A 12,387-nucleotide genomic window follows, 5' to 3' on the forward strand; every position below is an offset into this window, starting at 1 on the left:
GTCAGGGTTTCAGGAGGAGGAAGGGATGAATAGTTGGGATGCAGGGAATCTTTAAGGTAGTGAAACTATTTTGTATAATTCCATAATGGTATATACATGTGTCTGTCAAAAGCCACAGAATGTATAACCCAAAGAGTGAACCCGAATGTAAACTATGGACTTTAGTTAATGACAGTAATGCACCTATATTGGCTCATTAATTATAAGGACTGTACCACAGGAATGCAAGATAAACTTGTGGGGAATTGGATTAATAAAGGTTAACAGGAGAAAATGGATTGGTGGGCTGAAGAGCTATATGGGAACTCTGTACTTTCTACTCAATTGTTCTGTGAACCTAAAACTGCTAGGAGGAGGAGGAGAAGAAGGAGGAGGGGGAGGGAAGGAGGAGGACTATTAATTAAAGAAAATCTCATCCTCTCCAAGTCTCAGGAGTGAGGAGTTGTACTAGATCTCAGAATGAAATTCTGTCCTTCAAGTAGACATGAACCCCCGCCCCCCTTCTTACATTTCCCAAAATGTTTACTTAATGATTTCAGTGAAACCCAGGTGGCTTTCATTGATCGCATTGATAGATCAGCCAAGCTGGCATCACTTGGCTCTGGGTGTTCTGGCAAAGAATAGACTCATAAGGAAAAGTCTAAAGTTTTCTTTATCAAGACTTTTTGGTGAATTTTTAAAAATTCTCACCTGAGGATATTTTTCCATTGCTTTTTATTTATTTATTTTTAAAAATATTTTATTGATTTTCCACAGAGAAGAAGGGAGAGGGATAGAGAGCCAGAAACATCGATGAGAGAGAAACATCGATCAGCCGCCTCCTGCACACCCCCTACTGGGGATGTGCCCGCAACCAAGGTACATGCCCCTTGACTGGAATCGAACCCGGAACCCTTCAGTCCACAGGCTGACGCTCTATCCACTGAGCCAAACCGGTTTCGGCTTTCCATTGCTTTTTAGAGAGAGTGGAAGAGAGAGGGAAAGACAGAAATATTGATGTGAGAGAAACACATCAATTGGTTGCCTCCTGCATGTTCCCCTATCATGGCCTGGGCCAGGGAGGAACCTGCAACCAAGGTATGTGCCCTAGGTCAGAATTGAACCCGGGACCCTTTGGTCCATAGGCTGACGATCAATCCACTGAACCACATTGGCTAAGGCTTGGTGATTTTTTTAAAAAAAAATATCTTTATTGATTTCAGAGAGGAAGGGAGAAGGAGAGAAAGAAACATCAATGATGAAAGACAATTATTGATTGGCTGCCTTCTGCACGCCCCCTACTGAGGATCAAGCCCGCAACCTGGGCTTATGCCCTTGACCAGACTCGAACCTGGGACCCTTCAGTCCACAGGCTGAGGCTCTATCCACTGAGCCAAATCAGCTAGGGCTTGTGAACTTGTAAATAAAACTTTAGGGAAAAACTTTTCCTTCTCTATCAAATATTTCCTGTCCATGTTAGTTTGAAAGCCATTTTGTCTACAAGTTTGGCTTCAATGACTTTGAAAATATGATGGTCATTTCAAGTTAGAGTAAATATTCTGATTTTTGGGAGAAATCTTAGATTATATTATAATTTCAGTGAGATTCTTCATTAACCATGCCTTATAACTAAATATCACAAGAGTTTAGTCTTAAATGAACATAAAGAGTTATCTAATAACTAGTGGCCCGGTGTACGGATTTGTGCACATTGAAAGGAAATTCATTAGAAGAAAGATTCGTGCGATAATTACGTTACTGCAAAAAATTACATGTCAAAATAGTATATATAATATAGTATTATAAAATTAAAACACATGTGTGATTGGTGCCAGTGATAGCTTTATATGTATTGAGCATGCACGAGTCAACATTTATTTTTAAATTGCCAATGTGCGTCATATTACTGGCTGATCGGTCTGTCAGACAGATGGACGGTCAGTCACTTAGCCTTTTATATATAGAGATGTAAAGTTGACAGGTCACAAACCTTATTGTGTTATCCTGGTGTGAAATAAAGCCAATCTGACTTCTAGCACTGAGGGGAGCTACATTTTTAAAAAATTCTTTAAAAAATATTTTTATTGGTTTCAGAGAGGAAGGGAGAGGGAGAGAGAGAGAGAAACATCAATGATGAGAGAGAATCATTGATTGGCTGCCTCCTGAATGCCCCCTACTGGGGGTAGAGCCCGCAACCCAGGCATATGCCATAGATTGGAATCAACTTGGGACCCTTCAGTCCACAGGCTGACGGTCAAACCAGCTAGGGCGGGGAGGTACGTTTATATAAGCCTGTGTGCCATGTTCCCTACGGGTATTCATAAATGTTTAATAATAATGTTTAATGAACCAAACTGAGTGAAGAAAGACGTACAAGAGAACTAGATTGAAAAACATCGGCAACTATCCTAATGTATACCACAATGCTTCTTAAATTGCAAACATATAAAAATGTTGTATATGATTCTTATTGGATCATTTAATTTCTAAGAAGTCAGGGGAATTTTAATTGATGGAGCCATGACTTTAAATTTACATTAATATTGTTTATTTATTAAATATTGATTTATTGTGGGTATCAATTTTGGTTTTCTGGGGAGTAACTGTTAATACTAAATAGTTTTGCTTCTAGTCAAGAAAAATGCTTGCTCATCAAACATTTCATTCTCATTATAGCAAAAAATGTTAAATATATATTTAGATTGCTTAAAGCAGGGGCTTTAAAGTTTTTCTTGGCTTCAACTCACAGTAACATATACATTTCACATTATTTTTGTGTCTACCTATGTATCTATATATGTACCCGTCTATGTATCTATCTTGCTATCTTTCTTTTTTATTAAAAAAAATCTTTATTGTTGAAACTATTACATATGTCCCCTTTCCCTCCCATTAACCCCTTCTAGCCCACCCCGCCCCCACCCCTGGCCTTCACCACCCTATTGTCTGTGTCCATATATATATGTACATATCTTGCTATCTTTATTTTTTTAAAATATATTTTTATGGATTTCAGAGAGGAAGGGAGAGGGAGAGAGAGATAGAAACATCCATGATGAGAGAGAATCATGGATCAGCTGCCTCCTGCAAGTCCTCCAATGGGGATTGAGCCCACGACTTGGGCATGTGCCCTTGACCGGAATTGAACCTGGGACCTTTCAGTTCACAGGCCGACGCTCTATCCACTGAGCCAAACCGGCTAGGGCTCTTGCTATCTTTCTATGTTACTGAAACACATTTCTCACAAAGTATACCTATTCTTTTATGTGTAGTACACTCTGATCTGATCTATTCTATTTCATTAAAACAATGTTGATCATGATCCTCTAATTTTATTTCACTAACAGACAAAACCTGCAGTTTAAAAAAAAACGTGGTTTAGAGAGCTCTGGATGAAATGTGGAGTGAATACAACACACTATCACATGTAATAATATATTAAAAGAAGGCTTTTACCACTTCACTTCTGAATCACAATTGACATGCTACAGACTATATTTCTGGGGAGTGGGATTTTGAGATAGAGCCTTTTTATTTGATCTTCCAAACTTATTGAAAAAATAATTTTAACATGTATAACTTTTATAGTAAAAAAAAATCTAGCATGACGTAGCTATTTACCCTAAGTAGCTGATGTCATCTATATATATAAAAGCCTAAGCCACCGTTACGACCGGTTGACCGAACAACCAGTCGATCAGTTGCTATGATGCACACTGACCACCAGGGGGCAGATGCTCAATGCAGGAGCTGCCCCCTGGTGGTCAGTGCACTCCCATAGCCAACCTCCTGCGGTCCCTCCCCTGGTCAGCCGGCCTTGATCAGCCCCAATTGGGAATGGGCAAGATGGTCCCAATTGGCCCTGATTGCCAACCAGGCCAAGGGACCCCACCCATGCATGAATTTGTGCACCAGACCTCTAGTACATTTATAAAAACAGTGGATAACTGGACACAACAGGAATGTGCAATTATAGGGTATTAGTTGCATAAATTGTTGAAAATCTTTGGGATATACTACACAGCCATTAAAAATGATGTCAGGTCTAACTCAGTGGTTCTCAACCAGGGCGGATTTTGCTTCTCAGGGCACATCTGGCAATGTCTGGAGAAATTTTGGGTTGTTGCAACTGGGGGAGAGGAGTGCTACTGGCATCCAGTGAGTAGAGGTCAAGCATGCTGCTAAGAATCCTACAGTGCATAGGACAGCACCCACCACAAAGAGTAGGCCCCAAATGTCAATAGTGCTAAGGTTAAGAAATTCTAGTCTAGCTAAATGACTATATTTGTGTGGAAGCTTTACCTCCTTCCTCATATCTGTAATATTTTTTGGGGGGTAGCACTCTCTCTCTCTCTCTCTCTCTCTCTCTCTCTCTCTCTCTCTCTCTCTCTCCTGGAATACAGTTATGTTCATGCTTTATTTCTCTTCCTAGGTGGAAAGCTTTTTTTTTTTTTTTTTTTTTTTTTTTACAAATAGGATACATGGCCCTAACTGGTTTGGCTCAATGGATAGAGCATTGGCCTGTAGACTCAAGGGTCCCAGGTTCGATTCTGGTCAAGGGCATGTACCTTGGTTGTGGGCTCATACCCAGTGGGGAGTGTGCAGGAGGCAGCTGATAGATGTTTCTCTCTCATCGATGTTTCTAACTCTCTATCCCTCTCCCTTCTTCTCTGTAAAAAAAATCAATAAAATATATTTAAAAAAACACACAAATAGGATACATGTCTGATTCATCTTGGTACGACCAGTATGTTTTCTAATTATTTAATCAACTAGAGGCCCAGTGCACGAATTCATGCATGGGTGGAGTCCCTCGGTGTGGCCTGCAGGGATTGGGTTGAAACCGGCAGTCCAATGCCACTGGCTGCTCCTGCCTGCCACTCCTGCTCATCCCGGCCCCACTGCGCCTGCTGTGGGCTCACACTCAGTCAGTCCTGATCAGGAGAGGCTCATGTCACCATAGCAGTGCTTGCCAGCCATGAGCCCTGCATCTGGTGCCCGTCCCGAGGGGAGGAGGGCAGGACACAATCGGCCTTCTGGGCGAGCAGTGGGACACCCTTGCTTGCTTGGGATCTGGATCCATCCAGCTGACATTCTCGCAGGTTGTTGGGAGCCACCTGGGGGCTGCTTTTATATCGTTTCTTCCTTGCAGAGTGTCTAGGGAGGAGAAGTGGCCATGGTGCCTGAGGCCAACTTCCAGGATGCCAGCGGTGCTGGTCTGTCAATGCCTGGCCTATTCTCCAGAGAGTGGACCTGCAGGAATACTGAGGGAGTGAGTGGCTGCTGCCAGGCTGGTGGGCTGCCAGGACTGGTCGGTCAACTGAGTGGCACTCTCACTGTAGGAGCGCACTGACTACCAGGGGGCAGCTCCTGTGTTGAGCGTCTGCCCCCCGGTGGTCAGTGTGCTCCCACAGCCAACCTCCTGCGGCTGGCCAACCTCCTGAAGTCCCTCCCCCTGGCTGGCTGATCAATCGGGACTGGGCGAGACAGCCCTGATCGGCCCCAATTGCCAGCCTGGCTGAGGGACCCCACCCATGCATGAATTCGTGCACTGGGCCTCTAGTACATTTATTTATTTATTTTTAAAATATATTTTTTATTGATTTCAGAGAGGAAGGGAGAGGGAGAGAGAGACACAAACATCAATGATGAGACAGAATCATTGATTGGCCGCCTCCCACATGCCCCCTACTGGGGATTGAGTCCGCAACCCAGGTATGTGCCCTTGACTGGAATCAAACCTGGGACCCTTCAGTCCACAGGCCGATGCTCTGTTCACTGAACCAAACAAGCTAGGTCTCTCTAGTACATTTACAAAAACAGTGGATAATTGTGAAAGGTCAAGGGACCCAGAAAAGCCAAAATAATCTTGAATAAAGTTGGAGGATTCACACTGTAGGACTCTCAATAAAGTACAGGAATAAATCTTCATGACCTTGGGTTAGGCAATGATTTCTTAGATATGATACCAAAAACACAAGTGACAAAGAAAGATAAACTGAACTTCATCAAAATAAAAAACTTATGTGCTGCTAATAATACCATCAAGAAAGTGAAATAATAACCCACAGAAGAGGAGAAAAATTTTGGAAATTGTATGTTTTATAAGGGACTTGTATTTAGAATATATAAAGAAATCTTACAACAATAATAAATGACAAATGACCCAATTTGAAAATGGGCAAAAGATCTGAATAGAAATTTCTTAAATGAAAATGTAAAAATGACCAATGTAGAGGAGGGGGGAAAAAAATCCCTGTACCCTTTTAAATTCTTGGGTGAGGGACCTGTAACAAAAGACAAATTAACAAGAAGAAAGCATACAAATTTATTTAATGTAAGTTTTGCATTACACAGGAGCTTTTATAAGGAAATAAAGACCTGAAGAAGCAGTTAAACCTGAGTGCTTTCATGCTAGGTTTGATGAAGAGTAGAGTCATGGAAAAATGTGATAAGACAAAAAGGGTATGAGCTAAGAATAGTAAACTGGGGTAGTGTATCCTGAACCTTGTCACCAACAAGCACATGAAGAGGGAAGTGCAAATAAAAAACACAAGATGATACTTCACACCCACAATATGGGCTAAAATAAAAAAGGACAGAAACAGGGCAGGACGAGATTAAGCAAATAATTTATTTTTTAAAAATATGTTTTTATTGACTTTTTTTAGAGAGAGAGAGAGAGAGGGAGAGGGATAGAGGATAGAAACATTGATGAGAGAGCAACATCATCAATTGGCTTCCTCCTGCACGCCTCCCACAGAAGATTGAGCCCACAACCCAGGCATGTGCCCTGTCCTGACCAGGAATTGAACCAGTGGCCTCTTGGTTCCTGGGTCAATGCTCAATTGCTGAGCTACACTGGCAGGCTGGGTAAACAAATAACTTATATACATACTATTCCTGGTGCACAAATTTGTGCACTAGTGGGGACCCTCGGCCTGGGCTGTAGGATCAGGCCGAAACCGGCTCTCTAACATTCCCCGAGAGGTCCCAGATTGTGAGAGGGCGCAGGCCAGGCCAAGGGACCCCACAGGTGCACGATTTGGGCCAGGGAGGGATGCGGGAGGTTGGCCAGCTGGGGAGGGACCGCAGGAGGGCTTCAGGGTGTGTCTGACCCATCTCGCTCAGTCCCAATGTGCCAGATCCCAGCAGCAAGCTAACCTACCGGTTGGAGCATCTGACCCTTGGTGGTCAGTGCACGTCATAGTGAGCAGTTGAGCGGCCTTAGCATATTATTAGCATATTATGTTTTGATTGGTTGAACGGCCTACTGGTCTACTTGACACTTAGCATATTAGGCTTTTATTATATAAGATATGCATAACTCATGGACACAGACAATAGTGTGGTGAATGCCTGAGGAAGGGGTTGGAGGGGGGGTGGCAATGGGGAAAATCTGTAATGTTTTCAAAAATAGATAGATTTTAAAAAAGACAAAAACAGTAAAAAGTGTTGGCAAGGACATGGAGAAACTCGTCACCTTAAACATTGCTTGTAGGTATGTACAATGGTGCAGCCACTTTGGAAAACAGTTTGACAGTTCCTCAAAAAACTTAAGCACAGAACTATCCACTCCTAGGTATGTGCACAAGCGAAATGAAAACACTTATTCACTCAGAAAGGTGTACAAGCATGGTCATAGCAACATTATTCATAAAGCCAAAAAGTAGAAATGACCAAGGGTTCACCAAGTGATGAATGGATAAGTAAATTGTGGTTTATGCTACAGTGGAATATTATTTGGCAATAAAAAGAAATGAAGTGTGATTCACCCTACAACATGGATGAACCTTAAAAATATTATGGTAAGTGAAAGAAGCCAAACATAAAAAAACACATTGTATGATTTGATTTGTTTATGTGAAATGTCCAGAACAGGAAAATCCATTAGGGATACAAAGTAGGTTAGTGATTGTTGGGAGGTTTGGGAGGAAATGGGGAGTGACTGCTAATGGGACCAGGTTTCTTTTAGGGAGACTAAAATGTTGTAAAATTAGATTGTGGTGATAGTTGCACAAGCCTGTGAATATACTAAAACCCAGTCAATAATATATTTTAAATGGATAAATTGTGCAGCATGTGAATTGTATCTCAAAGCTATTTTGAAAAAAGCAACACTAAGTGTATTTGCTCCGTAGAATGTGGCAAGCTAAGATAAGTGTGGACTGTTTGCTGCACAGCTTGTACCTGGTTTTCAAAAACATTCTTTGTGAAACCCCTGATTGATGAGTTGCAGCTGCAGTAGGGGGATGTGACTTGGCACTTACTCCCAGAGACAATGCACCAAACATAGTTGCATTTAGGTGCTGAATCCAAGGGGGTGGCTTCCCTGAGCTGAAGTGCTCTGCAGGAGGTCAACCCAACTCTTGCAACTGAGCTTGCTTCCTGTGGTGGAGGAACGCTGAAGCTCTCTTGACCTCCTGGCCAGACCCCAGGAGGCAGCTGCTTTTTGGCCACATGGATTGCTTAGTGCATATTTTTTTAAAGTTAAGTAAATTGTGTGTGTGGTGAGGAAGGGAATACTATAATGTGTAGTGTGACCTTATATTTAGCTGTATTAGTAAGTGATTCTCTTTGGGTGATAGGATTCTGAATGATCTTTTCTTCCTTTTTTAAATTAAATTTTTTTCAATTACAGTCGGCATTCAATATTATTTTATATGGTTTAAGGCAGTGGTCAGCAAACTCATTAGTCAACAGAGCCAAATATCAACAGTACAACGACTGAAATTTCTTTTGAGAGCCAAATTTTTTAAACTTAAACTTCTTCAAACGCCACTTCTTCAAAATAGACTCGCCCAGGCCGTGGTATTTTGTGGAAGAGCCACACTCAAGGGGCCAAAGAGCCGCATGTGGCTCCCGAGCCGCGGTTTGCCGACCACTGGTTTAAGGTATACAGCATAGTGGTCAGACAATCACATACTTTACAAAGTGTTCCCCCTGATATTTCCAGTACCCATCTGGCACTGTACATAGTTATTACAACATTATTGACTATATTTCCTATGTGGTACTTTACATCCCCATTACTATTTAGTAACTACCAATATGTACTTCTCAATCCCTTCACCTTTTTAACCCAGACCCTCCCACCCGCTCCCTTCTGGCAACCATCAGTCTGTTCTCTGTGTCTATGAGCCTGTTTCTCTTTTGTTTGTTCATTTATATTGTTCTTTAGAGTCCACATATAAGTGAAATCATATGGCATTTGTCTTTCTCTGACTGATTTATTCCACTTAACATAATACTCTCTAGGTGCACTGGATGATCTGTTTTAAAATACTTCTCTGTGTTTTCTGATTTTTTTAATCTATAAGATTTTATTTCTTTTTAAATAAAATGATCTGAAAAACAAAACTCTTTGCATTCCTGGGCTAAATCCTACTTGGTCATGGTGAATGATTCTATTCATGTATTGAGTTCTGTTTGCTATTATCTATTATTTTATTTATAGTTTTTCATCTAGCACCTTGGTTTTTCTGGTCTCTCTTTTCTTCCACTATAGTCTTTAAGATTGGATTTCAGGGTTGCATTGTCCTCATAAAATGAATTAGAGAGTTTTCCATGCTTTTGTATAATTTGAAACTGCTAGCTGAGTATAGGAATAATCTGTTATAGATTGCTATTGTATTATAAAAAGATAAAACTCAGGAACAGTCAGATGGAAGAGATGTGTAGGGCAAGGTGTGGGGAAAGGAGCCTGGAGCTTCCATGACCTCTCCCAGAGGGAAACCCTCCCAGCATCTCCACGTGTTCACCAACCTAGAAGCTCTGTCACTTTTTTGGGGGGGCGAGGGGGTGTTAATGTTGTCTTCAGGAAAAGTAAGTCTTTACAAAGAGTTTAATTTCTTTCTTTTCTTTTTTTTCATATTTTATTGATTTTTTACAGAGAGGAAGGGAGAAGGATAGAGAGTTAGAAACATCGATGAGAGAGAAACATCGATCAGCTGCCTCCTGCACACCCCCTACTGAGGATGTGCCGGCACCCAAGGTCCATGCCCTTGACCGGGATCGATCCTGGGACCTTTCAGTCCGCAGGCCAATGCTCTATCCATTGAGCTAAACCGGTTAGGGCTAATTTCTTTCTTTTCCACACTGCAGAAACCCTGTGAAGCTGAAACCCTGTGCAGAAGAGTCAGTGGCTGCGCTGGCCCCCCCTGCTTTGTGCATCCAGTGGCGAGGGTGCTTGGGCCAGGCACTCTGGCGTCAACTGCTCCAGGGGAGGCCCCACCTGTCGCCACTGGTCTCGGGTTTTATTGTGCAAGCGTGAGAACTGCCTGGCATGCTGAGTGGAGAGATGGGGAGTACACTTTTGGGATCCGAAACCAAACAGGCTGAGCTTGGGTGCCAGCTGGGAAGGACCACATGCCTGGCACCCAGAAACCGGCGCCCCTTCAGTGGGAAGTTGAGTCTGAGTTTGGTAGGCATGCACACTCCCCCCATCTGCACTGGGGGAGCCATACGTTCCAGCTTGTTTATTGCCAGCTGTCACTGAGAGCGCCTGGGATCATTCATCGAATAATCCTGCTTGTCTCTCCTCACTGAAACAGTTATACAGTATTGTCCTTTGTTTAAACAGGGAGTGCCCGCAAATGTGGGTAGTTCAAAAAATACGGAGATTTAGGATGATTACGCTATCAGACCTTCTCAAAGAGATTTTCCTTAGTAGTCTCTAGAGAATTCATAATGCATATACGTGTGTTTTATGTTACTTTTTCTAGCCGTCACATTACTAAAGCTTTCTGAACTATCTTGGCTATGAAATGTGCTGCTTCACCACAGACACAGGACTAGTTTTCATCTCTAGCCACAGGAGGGCGCACAAATACATTTATCAAGTGAAGTTTTGTATAAAATGTTTGGGATGATCCTTACTTGGGTTTGAGAAGAAAAACCATGAGCACTATTGTACTCTAGTTAGTGAAGAGCAGCACTGTCTGATAGAAGTTTCTGCGATCGTGGAAGTGTTTTGTGTCTATGCTGTCCAATTGGATAACCACATGTGGGTGTTGAACCCTTGAAATGTGGCTAATGCGATCAAGGGAATTAATTTGAAGTTTTAATTTGATGATACATTTCAATAGCCACATGGGGCTGGTGGCTGCCATATTGGACTGTGTAAGTCTAGAGTACTAGAATATAGGAATATAGGTTTTTCTGAATGGCTTCATGATATTGGCATTTAAATAACTGAATCTAACAATAACTGAAGAGGTAAAGGAAACTAATACTGATGTTCCTACTATTGACCAGCTACTGTGCCGGGCATACTTCTAGATCCATCTCACTTGACCCTTACTGGCACCTGAGAGATGGATATTAGTGTGTCCCTTTTATGAGTGAAGAAGTAGACTCCAGGGTGATGAAGTAACTGGCCCAAAGTCATCAAGATAGTCGTTGAGCCAGATATGCCCGTCTAGTATTTTTTTAATATATTTTATTGATTTTTTACAGAGAGGAAGAGAGAGGGACAGAGAGTTAGAAACATCGATGAGAGAGAAACATCAATCAGCTGCCTCCTGCACACCCCCTACAGGGGATGTGCCCGCAACCAAGGTACATGCCCCTAACCGGAATCGAACCTGGGACCCTTGAGTCCGCAGGCCGACGCTCTATCCACTGAGCCAAACCAGTTTCGGCCCATCTAATATTTTTGAGAACCTACAATGGACCAATAAATATACCATCTAGGCACTATTATAGACACTGGAAATCTGTAATAGGAACCGATACTTGATATGGGGACCTTTTTTAGCAAATGTTATCATTCTGTCCAATGTAGCATTTTCTGATTTATCTGAGGATGATTCGTACATTTGTTCACATCATGTTCTCAGAGTTGAAAGGAACCTCCAGGGTAACTCTGAGCACTATCTCTGATGCATGACATTTTCTATCACTGTAAACTCTGATCTAGGTAGGGGGGCAACTGGGTTCCAATTCTGTCACTAACTAGGCCTATGACCTTAAGTAGATGGTTTGCCTTTCCAGAGCTAGAATTTCCTCATTTCTCAAATCAAGCTTTTAGCTTAGGATATCTCCAAGGGCTATTTCAAATTTTACTGATTCTGAGACTCACATTTTTCACATTCAAATTTTTTTTAAGGGGGGGGAGAAAAAAATTTTTTTAAAATCCTTACCCAAGGATATTTTTCCATTGATTTTCAGAGAGAGAGAGAGAGAGAGAGAGAGTGGAAGAGAGGGAAAGACAGAGAGAAATATTGATGTGAGAGAAACACATTGATTGGTTGCCCCCTGCATGTGCCCCACCAGGGCCTCACTGGGGAGAAGTCTGCACTGAGGTATGTGCCGTTGATGGGAATCAAACCCAGGACCCTTTGGCTCCGCAGGCTGACACTCTATCTACTGATCTAAACAGGGTAGGGCTATTTTTCACATTTTAAC

This window comes from Eptesicus fuscus, chromosome 1, assembly GCF_027574615.1.
Source record: "Eptesicus fuscus isolate TK198812 chromosome 1, DD_ASM_mEF_20220401, whole genome shotgun sequence".
Taxonomy (NCBI): Eukaryota; Metazoa; Chordata; class Mammalia; order Chiroptera; family Vespertilionidae; genus Eptesicus; species Eptesicus fuscus.